Below are 18,502 nucleotides of genomic sequence, written 5' to 3'. Positions count from 1 at the left end.
ACGTTGGCTACCATCGAACCATGAAGCTGGCAGAGATTCTGCCAGAGTTCCACCAGTCATTCCTGCGGAGTTCTGAAGAATTGATACCTCTTTTTAAAAACGTCAGAATTTGACCATCTTTATTTATGGGCTCCGTAAAAAAGCTTTCGTCAATTTCTACTATTTTGTTAAGTAAAGGTTACACAAAAGATGGCTTACTGAGAATCACTCGGAGTTACATCAAACGAAAGCGTGCATGTTACGAGTGTGCTGCTATATTACGATTATCCATAATTGGCGCTAAATTGCGCCACTTGACATGAGTTTTGCAGCTGATGGAATAATACACAAGTATCCTTATTAATTACAGAAATAAAAAAGGTTAAACTTGCCCATATTGTCTTTTCAAAAATGTCTCAGCCAAATCATGCACAGAGAGAGCTAAATCAAGATTATGTATGTCACAGGCAAAGGGAACCTTAATGTACTTTAATACAGCACGGACATCAAGAAAATAGCTTACTTGAATAAATTTTTTAAATGTTTGCCATCACAGGAAAACCAACAAAACCCACCCTTTGCTTACTGACAGTCACACAACCTACACAGTAAAATTTTGCTTCATAGCAGTCATAAATGAGAATGTATACAGGTATTTATATTGTCTTGAAATATTATCTCCATTATGCACCTTTATGCAGGACACAACCTTAAGACCTACACAAGGAAAGCCCTGGAAATGAAAATGTTTAAAGGTATCAATTCCATTTTACATATAAAGAAGTATGGAACTAGATCCACCAAAAACATAAAGCAGGGGTGGTTTTAATTTCAGTACTGTGGGAATTACGGCCCTTGCAGACTGAAGTCACTCAAGTTTGCTGCCAGCGCAATGGAAAGAAGTTCAGATGAGCATTAGCCGTGGACAGGAGGAGATGAACTTTCTCAAGGCCAAAGCAGATGGCTTGTGTGCCTGCAAGACGAAGAATATCATCGACTAGCTTTACAGTTGTGTCATGGTGTCTGGCCAGCATTTGTGAATCCCTGAACTTTATTGCAGATAAAATAAGGTACTATGACTGGATGGACTGAATCATCCATGTTTGGCTACTATGATAATTTAATATCTACCAACTTTCTATTCTATTATAATAATTTAGTAATAAAGTAGTATAGTATAGTATATACTTTTGTCTCATCTCCAGTAATCCATTATATCCCACCAGGGGCGTAGCTAGAGTTTCCAGTGCCCGGGGACAGCTGAAGAATTTGCGCCCCTTTCTGTGTGCGAAGAATGGAAAACATTTCATTAAAAAATTTCGTAGCATCAATTTGGCGCCCCTTGGATGCTGTGCCCAGGGACAGATGTCCCCCCTTGCCCCACCCTAGCTACGCCACTGTATCCCACAGTACTTACCAATTAGGAATGAATTCCGAAAGAAGATTTAGTAAAATAAGCAACATTTTACCTCATAACCAGTGGCGTAGCGATGGGGGGGGGGCAAGGGGGTGCATGATGCCCCGGGCGCCGCTCGTAGGGGGGGCACCAAATGGTTTCCAAACAATCGATTTCTGGAAAATATATTTAAAATTAATAACTATTCTAATATAATTAATTATTTTCTTGATTTTCCTGATAAAATGTGTAATAAAATGTTTGCAGTACATCACCCAAAACGTTCTTTCTGACCACTTTATTTCTCCAAAGTAGAGATATATTTCTATTTTTTAAACGAAATGCATGTACTTTTATTTTTATTTTAAAACGCTTTTTATTTTAAAACGATAACACGATCTTCTCCGGAATTTCTCAAACATATCCAGTTTCCAAAATCCGATTCCATAATCTGGAAATGACATTTTTGGAAAATCCAAATGTTTCCGCTACAATGGATTGCGTTTGACTCTCCTGTAAACGACTGATGGCATTCCTGGCTACCGATTCAACTAAGTCATCTTGCTGAGACATCGTATATTCACTGCTACGAAGCATTCAACACATGTCAATTGTTTTTAATCTCCTATTATAAAAGGAATACTGTAGGTCGCTCCTTACTTCTTATCTAAAACGCATAGTTTTCGACGTCACAGACTAAATTTGCATATTCCCAACTTCGTAAACGTTATAATTTTCCTTTATAATCTCTTCTGTTTCCTTTCATTCAAAAAGGTTGTCGATGATATGGTTATTTCATACCGAACCCACAATATACCTTAATTGTTTTGAGCAGTGAATGTGACTGCATGACGTTACTCCGCAGTAGAAAAGAAACGGAACCTAAAACTCCACTACAGATCTATAGAGAAAATGTTTTTCCAACCTAACAGTCGCACTTCAAATACTACTTACTATTTCATTATCAAATGCTAGCTATGAACATTCGTTCAGCAAATTAAAATAAATTTCACATATTTACAAACAACGATGGAACAAGATCCCCTAAGTAATCTAGCATTTTTAAATGTGGAAAGAGAAAAATTTGAAAGGATCGACTTTGATGAAGTAAATGATAAATTTGCTTCATCCAAGGTAAGAAAAATGTATACATAGTAATTAATTGTATTCATGTATCATATTATTATTAATAAATATAAGTGCCCGACCAAGTCGAGGTGCACGTGATTGAAGCGAGATGAGGGCAAATTAAAATTTTAAGTTGGTTGGTGGTGTGTCTGACAATTTTAGATCTTTGGCACTCCAAGCACGAACATGCCCAGTTGGATATGTCCTTTTGGATGCTAGGCCATACGAAACGTTTCTGTATCAGTTTCCTCGGAGTCTTGATGCCAGGATGTGACAGACGATGTAACTGACTAAAAAAAGCATGGCGAAATCCGGAGGGAACATAAGGTAGAAATTCTTGAATCCTAAACATCACAATAAAGTGATTTTCCAGGTAACAGCTGCATAGGCTGCAAGTTGAGATTGGTGGAAAATTTGCTTTTCAAGAGGGTTCTGAATTCTGGTGTTGTTCATCCGCAAGGGCAGCAAAGTTTATTGGCGAAGGAACGGCTAGTTCTTCAATACAAGACAAGGTGTCTGCAACAATATTCTGCGAACCCTCAATATAACGGATTCTGTTGAAAATTGCCCTATGAAGTCTAGGAGTATAATTTGACGAGGAGAAGCTTTATCTGAACGCTGTTGAAAAGCATAGGTTAAGGGTTTGTGATCTGTGAAGAGCATGAAAACATTTTCGACCCTCTAGCATATGTCAAAAATACTTGACAGCTTCATAAATTCCTAATAATTCGCGATCTTGTTTGTGCTGGTGAGAGTTTTTTAGAAAAATATGAAAGTGGTCTCCATAATTTTTTATCTTTCTGTTGTAAAACTGCTCCTATACCTGTTCTTGATGCGTCAACATGTAGAGACATTAGGTTATTTTTTGGAAGCAGAAGAGATGAAAAATATGCAACGCCTTCGCCGGGAATTGAACTGCGGACCTCTGGAGTACCGGCCCAGCGTGCAGAGCCCCTGCACCACAAAGGTCCGCTAGAAAAGCGTGAGAAATACCTTACATACTCCCCCTTTTAAAGGGTGACTGGGGTTTTTAGAGGACCCAATCGGCAAATCCTGGGTGTGGAGCATCCTCATCCAACACCCCTTTTAGTTCAGGTGCCGCTGTAGAGACATTAGGATATTTGGAAGCAAGAGAAATTGAAAAATTAGCAACTGCCTTTTCCCGGAACGAACTGCGGACCTCTGGAGTACTGGCCCAGCGTGCAGAACCACTACACCACGCTAGGAAAGCAGGAGAAATACCTTATAAACGTAGAGTGATAATGGTTTAGATGCAGAAGGATACTGCAAATTCGTTGCCAAAATTAAATCCTTTTTGAATTTTTGGAATGCTTCACGAGACTTTGTGGTCCAGATTATAACACGTTTATCGTTTTTCTTGCTTCCAGCCAAAAAAAGGAATTTAGAGGTGCTTGTATGGTTGCTGCATCAGGTAAGAAACATCGATAAAAATTGAGGATAGCAAGAAATCTTCTTAAGTCCTTCACTGTAGATGGTTCGGGCATATAGCGGATATCGCTGACTCTATCTGGAAGGGGTCGAACGCCATCAGCAGAAATTTCATGACCAAGAAAGGATACTCTTGGTTGGCCAAAAACGCAGTTGGAAGTATTAAGACTGACACCGTACCTTTGAAAACGTTCAAAAACTGTTCTCAAATGTGATAGGTGTTCTTGCTCTGAAGAGGAGGCGATTAAGATGTCATCAAAATAAGGTACACAAAAGTCGAGGCCGTTTAACACCTGATTTATAAAGCATTGGAAAATTTGAGCAGTATTGCATAAGCCGAAAGTCATGACATGAAACTCAAATAGTCCAAAAGGAGTAATAACCGCAGTTTTTGGAATATTAGCTGAGTTAACGGGCACTTGGTGATACGCCCGCTGAAGACCAAGGGTTGTAAAAATAACTTTTCCCTCTAAAACTTGCATACACAGTCTTGAATGTGCGGGACTGGGTAACGATCAGGAATTGTAGCTGCATTTAATCGGCGATAATCGCCACTTACCATTTCGTTTCCGAACTAGATGGAGCGGACTGGCCCGTGAACTTTTTGAAGGACGGCAAATTCCCTGTTCCATCACGTATTGAAATTCCCCTTTGGTGGCTTTAAGCTCGTACGGAGGTAAGCGTCTTGGTTTAGCGGCAAATGAAGGTCCGATAGTTTCAATATAATGTAGTACATCCTGCTTAGGTTTGGAAATACCCATAACTGGGCGCGTGATTGTAGGGAATTCTCTGAGAAGTTGATGCCATGGGTAGTTACCCGAAATCAGTTTAATGCTCAAATCTTGACTATTGCGAATTACTCCCAGATAAGTTAATTTGGTTGTGTAATCTATCAAACAATGATTCTTAAGATCGACAAGCAAAGAAAATTTTTGTAAAAAGTCAGCGCCAATAATAGGACTTGAAACAGTAGTAATACTGAATGGCCATTGGAAGTTGCGGTGCAATCCTAAATCAACAGATATCAAGGCATTCACCAAAAGTTTGAATAGGAGTTTCATTTGCTACATAAAGTTGTAACTTGGTAAGGCACTTTTGTTCGTGAAAATGTGGTGAAACGACAGAAACATCAGCCCCGGTGTCTACAAGAAACCTTAAGCCCGAATTCTTTTCGATGACAGAAAGGCGCGCAAAATTCCGGCCCCTGTCATTCATGACTTCGAGCAACGGCCCTTCTCGTTTTCCTGGTCACGGTGGGTCACACGGTGGGTGCCATTTGTTTGCCTTGTTTCCAAATTTGTGGTGGTAAAAAAGAAATACCCGGAGGAGGGCTTTCATAACGTTTCCTTTGTGGGTTAGAACGTGTATTTCGACTAGTGATGTGGAGAGGTTGCGGTGAAAAGGTTCAGCTTGGATGGCTACTAACTGAGCAACCTGTTTGGACAAATCATCAATTTGAGCCTCTAACGCCATAATACCTGGACCAGGAGCCTGCACTGCGTGTATTTGCATTGGAATGGCCAGCTCGTGAATTTTATCAGCGATTTTGGGAAGATTTAGTGGCTCGCAACTGGCCGCTAAAATGGTTTGCATGTTAGATGGGAGTCTATTAATCCATAATGTTTTAAGAATGTTATCCGTTAGGTTACCGACAGCTAAGTCTGATATTTTAGACAGCAATTGAGAAGGCCTCAATCACCCAACTGTAAACCGTACAACAGCTGCTTGATTTTAACTGTCTCAGATTCTTCATAAACAGAAATTAATTTTTTTTTTAAGATTTGTATTTGTCTGTCGCTGGTGGATTCAAAATTATTTCACAAGCTGATTGCAGTACCTCTAATTCTAACGCGGCGATCGCTGTATAAAATTGAGTTTCGTCGGCAGTAATTTAACTCAATTTAAACTGTGCATCCAACTGAATGAACCATGACGATGGATCTCGGCGACAAAAAGGCGGTGGCTTAGCTGCCACTCGCGCCAATTGTGAAGCAGCATCGTTGTCAACCACTTTAGATCAATCAAATATGCACAATAATAATATGTATAGAATATGCACAAAAATAATATGTATAGAAAAATAATCAATATGTATATAGTGACACAGTTTCTTGGTACTTGAAATCAGAGAAATTGGCGGCTCAAATGCAGCAGACGATACATATATCCGCTGAAATTGACAGAAATATGTTGACTAGCCGGAATGCGGCACAATGCTTAATCACAGGTTAAATGCCTTACTTGCATCTCATCACACTGAGTAACTTACTGCTGCTCAGAATTTTGACATATAAACTCCATATTCGTGCAACATTGAAGGTTGCTATTCGTAATAAATACGGGTCACCAATTATGGTAGTACAATTTCTTGAGACAGATCGTTAAATAATTATAACAATTGAATAGAATAAATATTATTTTGTTTTTGGTTGCTATGGGTATACCAGACTGGCAGAGTTGAGTTGTAGTAGGAAAGTTGCCACATATGTATTTATCTATAATGATATTAAACTTTTAATTGTTTTACTTTTACTTTTTAAAATTTTACTTTTTAAAAACACTTATATAAATATGTAAAATAAATAACACCTTTTTGACTAATTCTCGATCATCGTATGTCTGGTTTTCCGGCCGACACAGATGCATTTCCAAATTTAAGGCTAGTGTAGTTAGGTAGTGACTATTCTTAATATATTTTTGAGTATTTTATTTATGGCAGATTCAGCATTTTATTATTATTTGCATTGTTTTCTTATTACGAATATATTCTATACATTATACTACTGAAAGTTTTTTTTGGGGGGGGGAGGAGGGCGCCAAAAAGGTATTTTGACCCGGGCGCCAGTTATGCTTGCTACGCCACTGCTCATAACTGAATGCTTAGAGTGGCTTCAAACTCACATTGTAAGTGGGCAAATGCTCAATTTGAAAGCAGCTGATCGACCAGACTACTTTTTAACAAAATTTAAAAACATTTTTAACAATAACGCTCATGTCAGGCTCCAGTAATCCATTATACCACACAGAACTTACCAGTCAGGAATGAATTCCAAAAGAAGATTTAGTAAAATAAAAAAACATTTTACCCCATAACTGAATGCTTAGCTGAGTGGCATCAAACTCAAATTGTGTGTGGGACGAATGCTGATGGGCCAGACCACTTTTCTAACAAAATTTAAAAACACTTTTAACAATAAAAAGAAAATAAGTAATAAAAATAAATTTCATTTACTGAATATATATCAAAACATATATAAGCAATAATGACAATAATGCAAAGGAAAAATTCAAATTTATATTTATTTTTAGTCTGAAATGTAACCAGCAAGAAATTTCTATCAGTTATACTTTGTAATTTAAGTGCACGAATAGCTAAGTATCAAATTTTTGCATGATATCTATTACAGTTAATACCAATATATTGAATTAACCATTAAATAGCCTATTTTAACCAAAAACCTGGAAGTTTCAGAATACTTTAGCATCAGCTAGCAAATTAAATTTACAGGCTACACCAACTGCAGAAATCTCTCACACTACCCCAGTCACATGGCCAGGCATACAAGCATACACTGTCAAAGCCCCAACATATTCATTCTATCTTTTTTCCTTAAATAGCAATCATGCACATAAGCTCATTTCACATCTTTATGTCTCTAAAATTATTAGCCCCATTTTTGTGATAAAAACAAACTTAAAATGTATCCCTGGGCTGCATAAAATTGCTCCGGGGGGAGTGAGTTTGAAACTACTATTTGAATAAATCAGCATCTCTTGCAAAATGAAATTGGAAAGTATAAATCAAATGTGCACCAAGCTATATAGTGGCAAGACAGCACAGCGAGAGTCTCAGTCACTAAGTTCTCTCTTTTATGCATACTCTGAAGTACATTCTTACAATAACTTTTTAATATGTAAAGACTGAAGATAAATATTGTGAGACAAGGTGTAATTTTTTTCAAAAATTCTGTTGCGCGTTCAGATTTGTTCAAGCCTAAATGTAGAGAAAAATTACAGATAGAGCAACAACTCTCTCTGGATTGTAAAACCAGATGGAATTCAATGCTGAAAATGCTTGAAACATTCGTAAAATCGTATGACGTTACAAAGTACTCATTGAGCTTGGATCTGAACATCTTTAACAAATTTAAACCTGGAATTAAAAAAATCGATAGTCTTGGCGTTAAAACCAATTGATGTGGCGCTTAACGCTATGGGTAAAAAACAAGCCACTTTATGAACAGCATATACAGTACAAAGTCTATAATCCGGATGTCCATTATCCGCAATAATCTATAATCAGTACCTCAAAGCCACAAACTTTTTTTTGTATTCTTTACACATGCTATGCATGCGCGTTTAATGTTTACGCATGCATGTTTAGCACAAAAAACGAAGCAACTTAAACAACTTACATTGAAAGAAATGTTTAATAAAGTAAACAAATAAATATTAAGCTTTTTTTTTATAAATTTTGATACCCTTTAAGATCACAATTGCTCTTTATTTCATAAATTACGGTTTCATATTTTTAATTGTATAATTTCTAAATGCCATCTTACCAGATTTAAATTGATGATCTATAATATGAAAAAAACCCTTAATCCGGAATCGCCGAAGTCCCAACGAGTCCGGATTATGGACTTTGTACTGCATTTCTAGCAACTTTATGTGAGAGAAGTTAACTGAACAAGAACCTGACATAAATAGTCGTCTTTCTGAAAATATCGATTTTTAAATCAATAGCAGGATTAACAAAAACATCATATATTTAATGAATTCACCATATAACTTAAATAAAACGCCTCAAAAGCTTCTGTAGAACTAGCAGCTGCTTTAATGAAGCATTTATTTCCGTCACCAGATTCATCACCAAATTCACCAAATGAAAAATCAAGCAACGAAGCAGAAACAACTACAAAGTTGGTGCTTCTCTTGAAGAACAACTTAGAGTTACAACCAGCAAACTACCGGAAGGTGACCACTTTAAAAAATTAAGCCAAGAATTTTCTTTGTCAAAAAGTAATGGTGAATTGACTGTAAATTTAAAGCAGTTACTTGAAGCTCTTTACAGTATAAAACCAACATCGATTGACTCTGAGAGGGCATTTTCCGTGGCCAACAATTTTTGCACCAAAATTAGGTCAAAGCTATCAGATAAATTACTATATACACTGGTGTTTTTAAAATATTTTTCATTAGTATAAATGCATAAATAAAGTAAAGAAAAAGTTTCTTTTAAATTTCTAAAAAAATATTATTTTAATTATAAGTCCATTATAAGTCTTTTGATAATGTAAGTATATCAACTTCAAATACTCGAAAGCCTGAAAAAACAATCGAGCTCGAGGTTAACCGAGCTTCAAATCATCGAGCTTTACCAACCGCTAGACTGGATACTAAACAGACTTGGCAACTGTACTAAAAAATAAAGAAACATATGTAGAATCTGAAAATAAATTTGGTTTTTGAAAATTTTCTATCGTTTGGTTTTTATTTTCAAACAGCACTTACTTAAAAAACATCCCTCATAGTTATAAAAAGAAAAAATATATAACTATTTTAATGAGTTCTGCTTAGAGTTAATTTGATAAGTTTAGCAAGTAATTAACGGAGATTAAAAAAACTCATTTATTGCTTTTAAATCACTTAGTCTTCAAATAGCAGCAGTAGACAAATCTGAGAAAAATCTGAAAAGTCTGAGAAAAAATTTACCTGCATCTTATGCTTTGAAAAAGGGGAACAAATTGATGCATTGAAGATGAAAATATTTTATTTAGGGTGGCGGCAACACATTTTTTTTTAGGGAAATTGGAACAGAGAATCGAGACTATTAAAATTTCCAAGACACTTTGTCTAAATTTTAAAAAAATTTTTAGCGAAAAACTTTCAATTGTCTGTTTCGGCGAAACACGCAATGGGGGTTAGCTTGATTCGACGTTCAAATAAATGAAATTTCCCTTGAAAAGCCTGTTTGGAAGTCGAATTGGGCTAATTTACCATTTTCCGCTTACTTCTTAACTTTTTCTGTTTTTTAATTTTTTTAATGTTTTACATGTCTAATGATTTGATTTTCATGTGTATTAATTTTTTTGAAAACGTGTTGAACCTTTTGGAGCAGCAGCTCTTGGTAACTTTTAGGCGAGCTTACTACAATTTTTATATTTTACTTATTTTGCAGCATATTGTGCAAGATGTTTTCTAGACCAAAATTGGTTTTTTAAAAATTGTTATTACTGCTTTGCTTGATACATATATATATATATTGTGATTTGCTGAGTGCTAATAAATGCTTTTAAATAGACATGATTTCTGAAATTTGAAACATAAATATTGATTTTTTTCCCCTGCCTACAATATCATAAAATAGTAAGAACAAATATTTTCATATAACAGCTCATAATACAGTTAAAAGTCTTTAATCCTGACATCCATAATCCGGAATGATCTATAATCCGGACCTTAAAGCTACACACTTTCTGCGCATGCGCATAATACGTTTACGCATGCGCGTTTAATGTTTAACGGATGGTACAGTCAAAAGTCGTTAATCCGGAGTCATCGGGACTTCGGCGATTCCGGATTATAGATCATCAGTTTAAATCTCGTAAGATGGCATATAGAAATTCTAAAATTAAAAATATGAAACCGTAATTTATGAAATAAAGAACAATTATGATCTAAAGGGTATCAAAATTTACAAAAAAAAAAAAAAGCTTAATATTTATTTGTTTACTTTATTAAACATTTCTTTCAATGTAAGTTGCTTCGTTTTATGTGATAATTGTTTCTCTTTAATTCTATGAACAGACATAATTTCTTGTTCAGTTACAAAGTTCCGCTGCTCAAGTCCCGTTAATTGCTGTGCCGAGAATACCGACTAACTCGTCAATCGAAATTTTTTCGTTTTCACTAACCTCTCTGTCACATTCTTCATGTCTTTATTTATTTTTTGCAGCAATTCCACTTTTTGTTTGATGAACATCGAAACATACTTTCATTTTGTACGATCCTTTGGGAGCTCCAGAATCGGAAATTCTATTTGACATAATCGAAAGTTCAAGTTTACTTTTATAGTATTGCTCTTACAGTCTGCAAAAAATAATACGCCGGATCCAATTCGAAAATTAAGGAACAACGCAATCATCAACATTAATTGAAATCGATAATTAGATAATTTTCACCATATTCCCCTGAACTTCAACCTACTGAGAATCTTTAGGATGCTCTCAGGCATACTATCTCTGGACATTTACATCCTCCAATCAATATCAGACAGCTGCAGTCTGGAACTGCCTTAATAGAGGAATGGCCATTGCCTCATTCAGAGCACGGACAATAGCTGTACAGCTTGTGTGATGGTCTGAGATGGTCACGTACTTTATTAATGGAAGTTTTTCTCTTTGCTTTTAGCTTTAAATATCAATTCGTTACAACTAAAATATGATGTCCTTATATAATTTATAAATATAAACTATTGTTTTCATTTGTTTTATCAATAATGCCTGTTTTCTTTAATGCATTAACACATTTCCCAGCTTCAGGTGCAATCTGCTTACAATCAAAGCTTTAGTTTTCCATTATTGTTGGTTTTACCACCATGTGCTTAACTCTTGGAAGCCAGTCTACATATACAAAAACCTGCATATGTGTATATATATATATGCATTACCATGACAAGGTTATTGCAAACATACAAATGTAACTAATTAAATTATGGAAACTGGAAATATTTGAATTAGTAATACAGTCAAAAATCTTTAATCCGGAATGATCTATAATCCAGATCTCAAAGCTACAAACTTTATAGAGGAATACGTATGCGCATAATACCTTTACGCAAGCGCATATGCGTTTACACATGCGCGTTTAATATATAATGGATGGTATAAGCTAAGCTAAAATTATCTATTTCAGATAATGTTGAAGATTGTGTTGTTCCTTAATCTTCTTATTGGATCCGGCTTATTATTTTTTGCAGACTATTAGAACAATTTTATAAAAGTAAGCTTGAACTTTCGATTATGTCAAATATAATTTCCGATATATATTTACTAATATGTAAAGGATCTACAAACCGAAAGTATGTTTCGATATGCCACTCCTCACTTTCAAATCATAGAGTTTGTTGGTAAAAAATTTGCGTACTTTTCTGTTTCGCCAGCGCAAATCTCGCTCGCCAAGCAGATTTTATTGGTGACAACATACAATATACACATAAAAATTTTTAACAAATGTTAGTTCTAAGAATTTTTTATTCTGAAGACATAAACATTTTAATATTGTTTAAAATTTTGTAAAAAGCCAATAAATAAAGACAATAAATTTGTAAAAAACATTAATTTAAGAATTTACTATGCTTTCATGATTCAACATTCTGATTCGCCGGTTCATATCACTTGCCTCCCAGTAATTTCATCTCACGTAAACTACGTTACAAAAATCTTATTCTCTCAGTAATTATCTACATTGATTTCAAGTTAAATCTTAATTTGGAATACAAGTTTAAATGCAAGAATTGTTTCAATTTGTACGAATAGCTTACTCAGAAATTATGCGAAACCACAGCGCTTTACTTTGCTGGTGCATTCCTCAAGAATTGATGAATTTAACACTTGACTTTGTCTTTGGGTGAGACTTGACTATATTTTTGTCTTCGGGTGAGAGGTGTGATTGCTTCCTAATTGACTTAATTACCACGAGTGGTCTTAGGTCATAAAATTGAACTATCTGGTAAAAATTCTATGTAATTTTATGCCAGTATTGAAAAAAACAATCTGATAAGAAATGGCTGCGACTTGTTTTGAAAATGAGGCGTAAAATGTTACCAGCAAGGATATTCCGTTTGGCATCAGTTGTACCATTATTGGTGCCTTTATCGCCTGCACCGGCAAAACGGAAAAGTACCAAAATTTGTATGTTTTACAAAATATAAAATAAAAATACCACTGCAAACTTTAAACATATTTTTATCATATACGGTCGTATTCTGATGTTGCAGAAAGCATGCGATTTCATGTGACATCATTGTTTTTCAAAAACTTTTCATTAATGTCAGCATTTTAAATAAATAACTGCTGTTGACAACTTTTTGTTTCAGGTAAGTATAACTGGCATAATATATTAATTTATTTTATTGATGTTGAGAAAATATTAAATTAAATTTAAATCATGATGTATATATTAACCTGAACTGGCAAATGTTTTTGTTTCCTAATTTGGCAATAAAAAAATTATTTACAAATAGGTTGTTGCTTGGAAAGAATGAAATGCTTTCATTCATAATGAGATGTTTTCATAGATATGCATTTTAGGCGTACATAGAAGTAACAAATTTTAGTTTGGCTGCAGCCCGCTAGTACAGTCAAAAGTCGTTAATCCGGACCTGAAAGCTACAAACTTTCTGTGCATGCTTCAACGCATAATGCGTTCACGCACGTGACTAGCATTAGTCACGTGCGTGAAGGCATTATTCGGCTTATAATTCCTTACTAAATGTAGTATTCCATCTCGATGTACTCCGTCTTTGATATGATTTAAATATGCGTGTGCACATGCGCATAATATGTTTATGCATGCACGTTTAACGTATAATGGGCAATATAAGCTAAGCTAAAATTATCTAATTATCTATTTCAGTTAATGTTGCAGATTGCATTGTTCCTTAATCTTCGAATTAGATCCGGCTTATTATTTTTTGCAGACTGTTAGAGCAGTTTTTATAAAAGTAAGCTTGAACTTTCGATTATGTCAAATAGAATTTCCGATATATATTTACTAATATGTAAAGGATCTACAAAGCGAAAGTATGTTTCGATGCCCATCAAACAAAAAGTGGAATTGCTGCAAAAAATGGATAAATGCATATCCTTCGTTTGTTTTGTTATCAATATGTTTATCAATTTAACGCTGCTCTGCGGGGGGGGGGGGGACGTTGCGGCACGCAATGAACTGGAAGTTCATCTGTCAGCACTATCCTTATCTTCAGGGCAGATGTTTTTATTTTATTCGGCTTATAATTCCTTACTAAATGTAGTATTCCATCTCGATGTACTCCGTCTTTGATATGATTTAAATCAAATTCCTCGTCATTATAAACATCACGAATACAAATCAATTAGTTTTCTGGTTGCAATTTTCTACTTTCGACTATGCGTAATGTATGCTGTGCGCGTTGAAAGAAATGTTTAATAAAGTAAACAATAAATATTAAGCTTTTTTTGTAAATTTTGATACCCTTTAGATCATAATTGCTCTTTATTTCATAATTACGGTTTCATATTTTTAATTTTATAATTTCTGCATGCCATCTTACCAGATTTAAACTGCTGATCTATAATCCAGAAAAACCGATAATCCGGAATCGCCAAAGTCCCGACGAGTCCGGATTAAAGACTTTTGACTGTAATTAATAATAAGACAATGAGAAAAAAAATTTAGTTATAAAATTATATGTATTATATTTACTATATTATAAGATTATATAGCACATAAAGATATATCATAAAATATTAATTATATTATAAAGATATTTAACTTAAAAAATGGCTGCCAAAACATAATGAGAAACAATTGCCAGATTTGCGAGCAGATAAAGGAAAGGTACCTAAACATCATACGCTAAATGCCAACACATTGCTTTTAAATCAATAAATTTTTTAATCAAAATTGCATTAATTTAATTTCATACAAAATACGAAATAATTTCAAAACAAATCCAAAATTCAAACTTTGGGCTTTAAGATGCATATATTCAACAGAAAGTCTGTAGTGACATAAGGACTTTTTCGAAGCCTGATAGATGAAAAATGAACAACGCCTTCGCCAAGAATCAAACCGCGAACCTCTGGAATACACACCAAGCGTGCAAACCACCACACTACGACAGCATGCTAAGAAGGCGGGAGAAATACCTTATATACTCCCCCTTTTAAAGGGTGACTGTTTTAGGGGACCCAATCGCCAAATCTTGGGTTTGGAGAATCGTTATCCACCACCCTTTTAGTTCAGGTGCCACTGTAGAGACATTAGTTATTTTTGGAAGCAGGCATGATGAAAAATGAGCAACGCCTTTGCCAGGTATTGAACCACTGGAATATGCACCCAACATGCAGACCACCACACTACAAAGTTATGCTAAAAAGGCGGGAGAAACACCTTATAAGTCTATACGAGTTCAAAATTTTGTGACTCAAAGTGCCGTTGTCTTTCAACAGTACAAAGAATATACATCCAGATTCTTTATTGTTTAATAATACAACTAACTGATAGCTACATAAAATAACCTTGAAGATGCTTTTTATCAAGAATGTACTAGTTAATTAACAATGTAGAACAACAGTATAAATATATTCATTCATAATCCTATTTATGTATTTTATTACAGATTGGCAGATTTACCTAACAGAAGTTAAAAGTCAAATGATAAACAGTGTCAATCTTTGGTAAGCTCAAATTGAAGGACGCAGAAAAATATACCTATCAAATACCCGGCCTATCCAAACAATTAACTTCAAATTCTACTTTTGATGCTCTTCAACTTATTGAAGCCATGTTATATTTAATCAGAAAATTACCTAAGTAGTATATTTAAAAAAATTTAATATACATAAATTTTAAGTGTGATTTCATAATAAAATACAGTGAAACCTTTCACATCAATTACCTCTGAAAAGAGAACAGTATTTATGATAACATATCAAATTATGTTATTAAATTATTAAACTTAGTAAATTGTGTTTCCTTTAACCATTTTCCCTACATCAGATATGTCTGTAAATGATCAGAACCTTTCGGAACCACAGTTGATAAACACACAATTTAGAGTATAATAATAATGTCACATACAATTCAATCAAACCTTGTATGACAAAATTAACCCACAACTAATGCAGCTAGTTAACACAATAAACAATAAAAATAATTATCATTTAGCAGAAATAAAAAAAACTACAAGTTATAGTAAATTCTATTTATTAACCATAAAAGTTTTTTTTTTTTTTTTTTAAATCAATTAAGTGCTTAAATTTTTATTAAATGTCCAGAACACCTGGGCTATATTTTTACAAAATAATAATAAATAAATAAATAAAATATTCAAATAGCATTTAACTTTTTCATGCACTGCAATTAAATATTTTTTCTTTACTATATAGATAAAAATAATTACAACACTGCATTCAATTGTATTGCAAAAGCATTTAATAAGAAAGGCACTTACTATGTTCTTTATCAAATTAGGTGTATTAATGCCTTTGTCATCACAAAAGTTTTATCATATATTTCACCAGGGTTCAAATTGGATTAGCAGCTGTAAATATTAACAAATGTTATTATATTATTCATTTATAGATTTGTGAGAAGTATGCAGTACTATTTTTAAAGTAACAGCAAAAGTGAAAAAAAAAAGTAAATAATCATATTACACTTCAAAGATAATAAATAATATTTAACCTTTTAGGCCCTTTTACTTCACAGACCAGATGCAGCGTAAAATCAAGATGTACAGACTTATCATAAAAGTTTTGAAACAAGAAAACTATTTCGGAAAGTAAAAATGATATAAAACAAAATTTAAGACAGAAGTATATCGTTTGTTTCTAATATTATAAAAACTGGTATATAAACTCAAAAACGTTTCATGAATCCCACTTGTTAAGTACAAATAAATTATTTCGGTGCGATGTTAATAATCATCAATGGCATTTCTATAACTGCAAATTCTCAGTTTAATATCGAAATAATTGGATAAGTTATGCATATCATAAACGTGAAAGGGGGAATTCTTATCAATCGCATAATCTTTTATTCACAAATGTCTGAAAATTTGAAATGAAAAACGAAAAACTACAAGTTTGTTAATCATAATTCATATTTATGGAAAATAAACTATACATACCTGCGCAGAAAAGAAATCATGCAAATACAGTCACTTATAATCAAGCACACGTTTTCTGAAAAACTTTTAAAAATTAGCGGAATACAAGAAAATCCGTGAAATGCTCATTCACATCGATGGCAGTAACTTTCACTCAAACACACATAACAGAAGTCTTAGTCAAAATGATTAAAAATAACAAAGGATTCAACTCTTCCGTATATTGTATAGTTCTTGACCATTCAACGCATATTAATTTATCAATACCAGACAAATATAAACATTTTTAAGCTTAACAACAATTACATAAATGTTAACCAAACTAACATTTGATAGTTCTGTTACATCCGTGGAAAATTGTTACATCAAAGATGTCCGTCAGTCCTAGTTGTTAATCTGATATACTACAGCAGTTTATTCCTTTTAATGCGATTATATATATTTATTTGCACTATACTAAGACCAACATCAGTTTACTGCTTTGTTTGTAAAACTTAATGATCACAAATACAATAATTCTATAGTGATAATTAAAAGCAGATTTCTAGTGTTCATTTCACACACACGGCGGCGATGATGATACGGCTAATGCACGGATTTAGGTGTGATGCAAATTTATCTTTTACAGTTTCATATATTCACTGAGTGCAAAAATGAGAAGAAAATCTTATTTTTTAGAGGAAGAATATCGGTAAATTTTTTCTCTGTAACTTCTTACTGCAATTCAGAAAAATTAGTCGATCGATATGTTAAGTCTGTTCTGAAATGCAACCTACATTTTACAGATAATTACGTATTTAATAAATGTGATAGTTTACCAGTAATTGCATTTATTAACATTATTAAGAATAATGTATTGCATGCAAAGAAAGTTTATGTTAGGAAATTTTTACTATTTAAAATATTCTAAAAAACAAAATATTTATTTTTTACAACTTAATAGCAGAAATATATATTTAATTATATAAATTTTAATTGCATAGTTTATTGTCTTAAAAAAGTCTGTTTGATCATCCTTAAAAGATAATTTATTCATTAAAATAGATATTTGTCTTTGGTTACCTTAATTAATTTAAGATAACAAAATATCTTCAGTTTTTTTTAAAGATTAATATTTTGCAAATATTGTGTAGCAATTAATAGAATAACATGGGAAAAATGGAGAATTAATCAGATAATAATAATAATACATTTATTAACATAATTTTATTTTAAAGCTCATTCTTCATATACAATTTCGTAATTATATATTATTTAATGCTTGAATTATTTCCTAAATACTTGTGTAAACTCTCGAATTACAACTGGAAAATAAAATTAAAGTGTAATTATAATAATGAAATAATCATGAGACAATCAAAATTTATCTAAAAATTAATAATTATTAAATTAATTAATTAAATTAATTAAAATGCTTTTTATAATTATTCTGCATGTCGTCAAAGTACTCTCTGAAATTTATGAAAGAACACTATTAATTACTAACAATGTAACATAAAAATATACAAAGACTTCAATACAATGAGATCTGAGTCACTTCAGCATCAGCTGGAAAGTTCGTCTGCTTCACGAAGCACAATTTGCGCGGCGCGCGCTTGAAAGATGCAATGTGGTATATGAAAAGGTAGTGACATCTGGTGGTGACTAGTTGAAAGAAATTTAAAACCTGATTT

General features: G+C 33.3%; 1 protein-coding gene across 4 annotated transcripts in view; it reads right to left on the bottom strand.

Moving 5' to 3' along the window:
• The window catches only part of LOC118191118 (serine/threonine-protein kinase tousled-like 2), a 558,371-nt gene extending 541,247 nt beyond the window's left edge, over positions 1 to 17,124 (bottom strand). For 2 of the 4 annotated variants that reach the window (XM_085819358.1, XM_085819342.1), the window contains exons 1-3: positions 16,851 to 17,124; positions 16,173 to 16,262; positions 7,039 to 7,117 (exon numbers count right to left, since the gene is read on the bottom strand). The gene's annotated coding sequence lies outside the window, so the exon portion shown is untranslated. The remainder of the gene's footprint in view (positions 1 to 7,038; positions 7,118 to 16,172; positions 16,263 to 16,850) is intronic. The other 2 variants (XM_085819346.1, XM_085819339.1) reach the window with 1 other exon arrangement.
• Positions 17,125 to 18,502: the final 1,378 nt, after the last annotated feature.

This window comes from Stegodyphus dumicola, chromosome 1, assembly GCF_044657685.1.
Source record: "Stegodyphus dumicola isolate Sdum_Otavi_A_Nest chromosome 1, ASM4465768v1".
Lineage (NCBI taxonomy): Eukaryota > Metazoa > Arthropoda > Arachnida > Araneae > Eresidae > Stegodyphus > Stegodyphus dumicola.
This window is presented reverse-complemented; position numbering and strand designations above follow the sequence as displayed.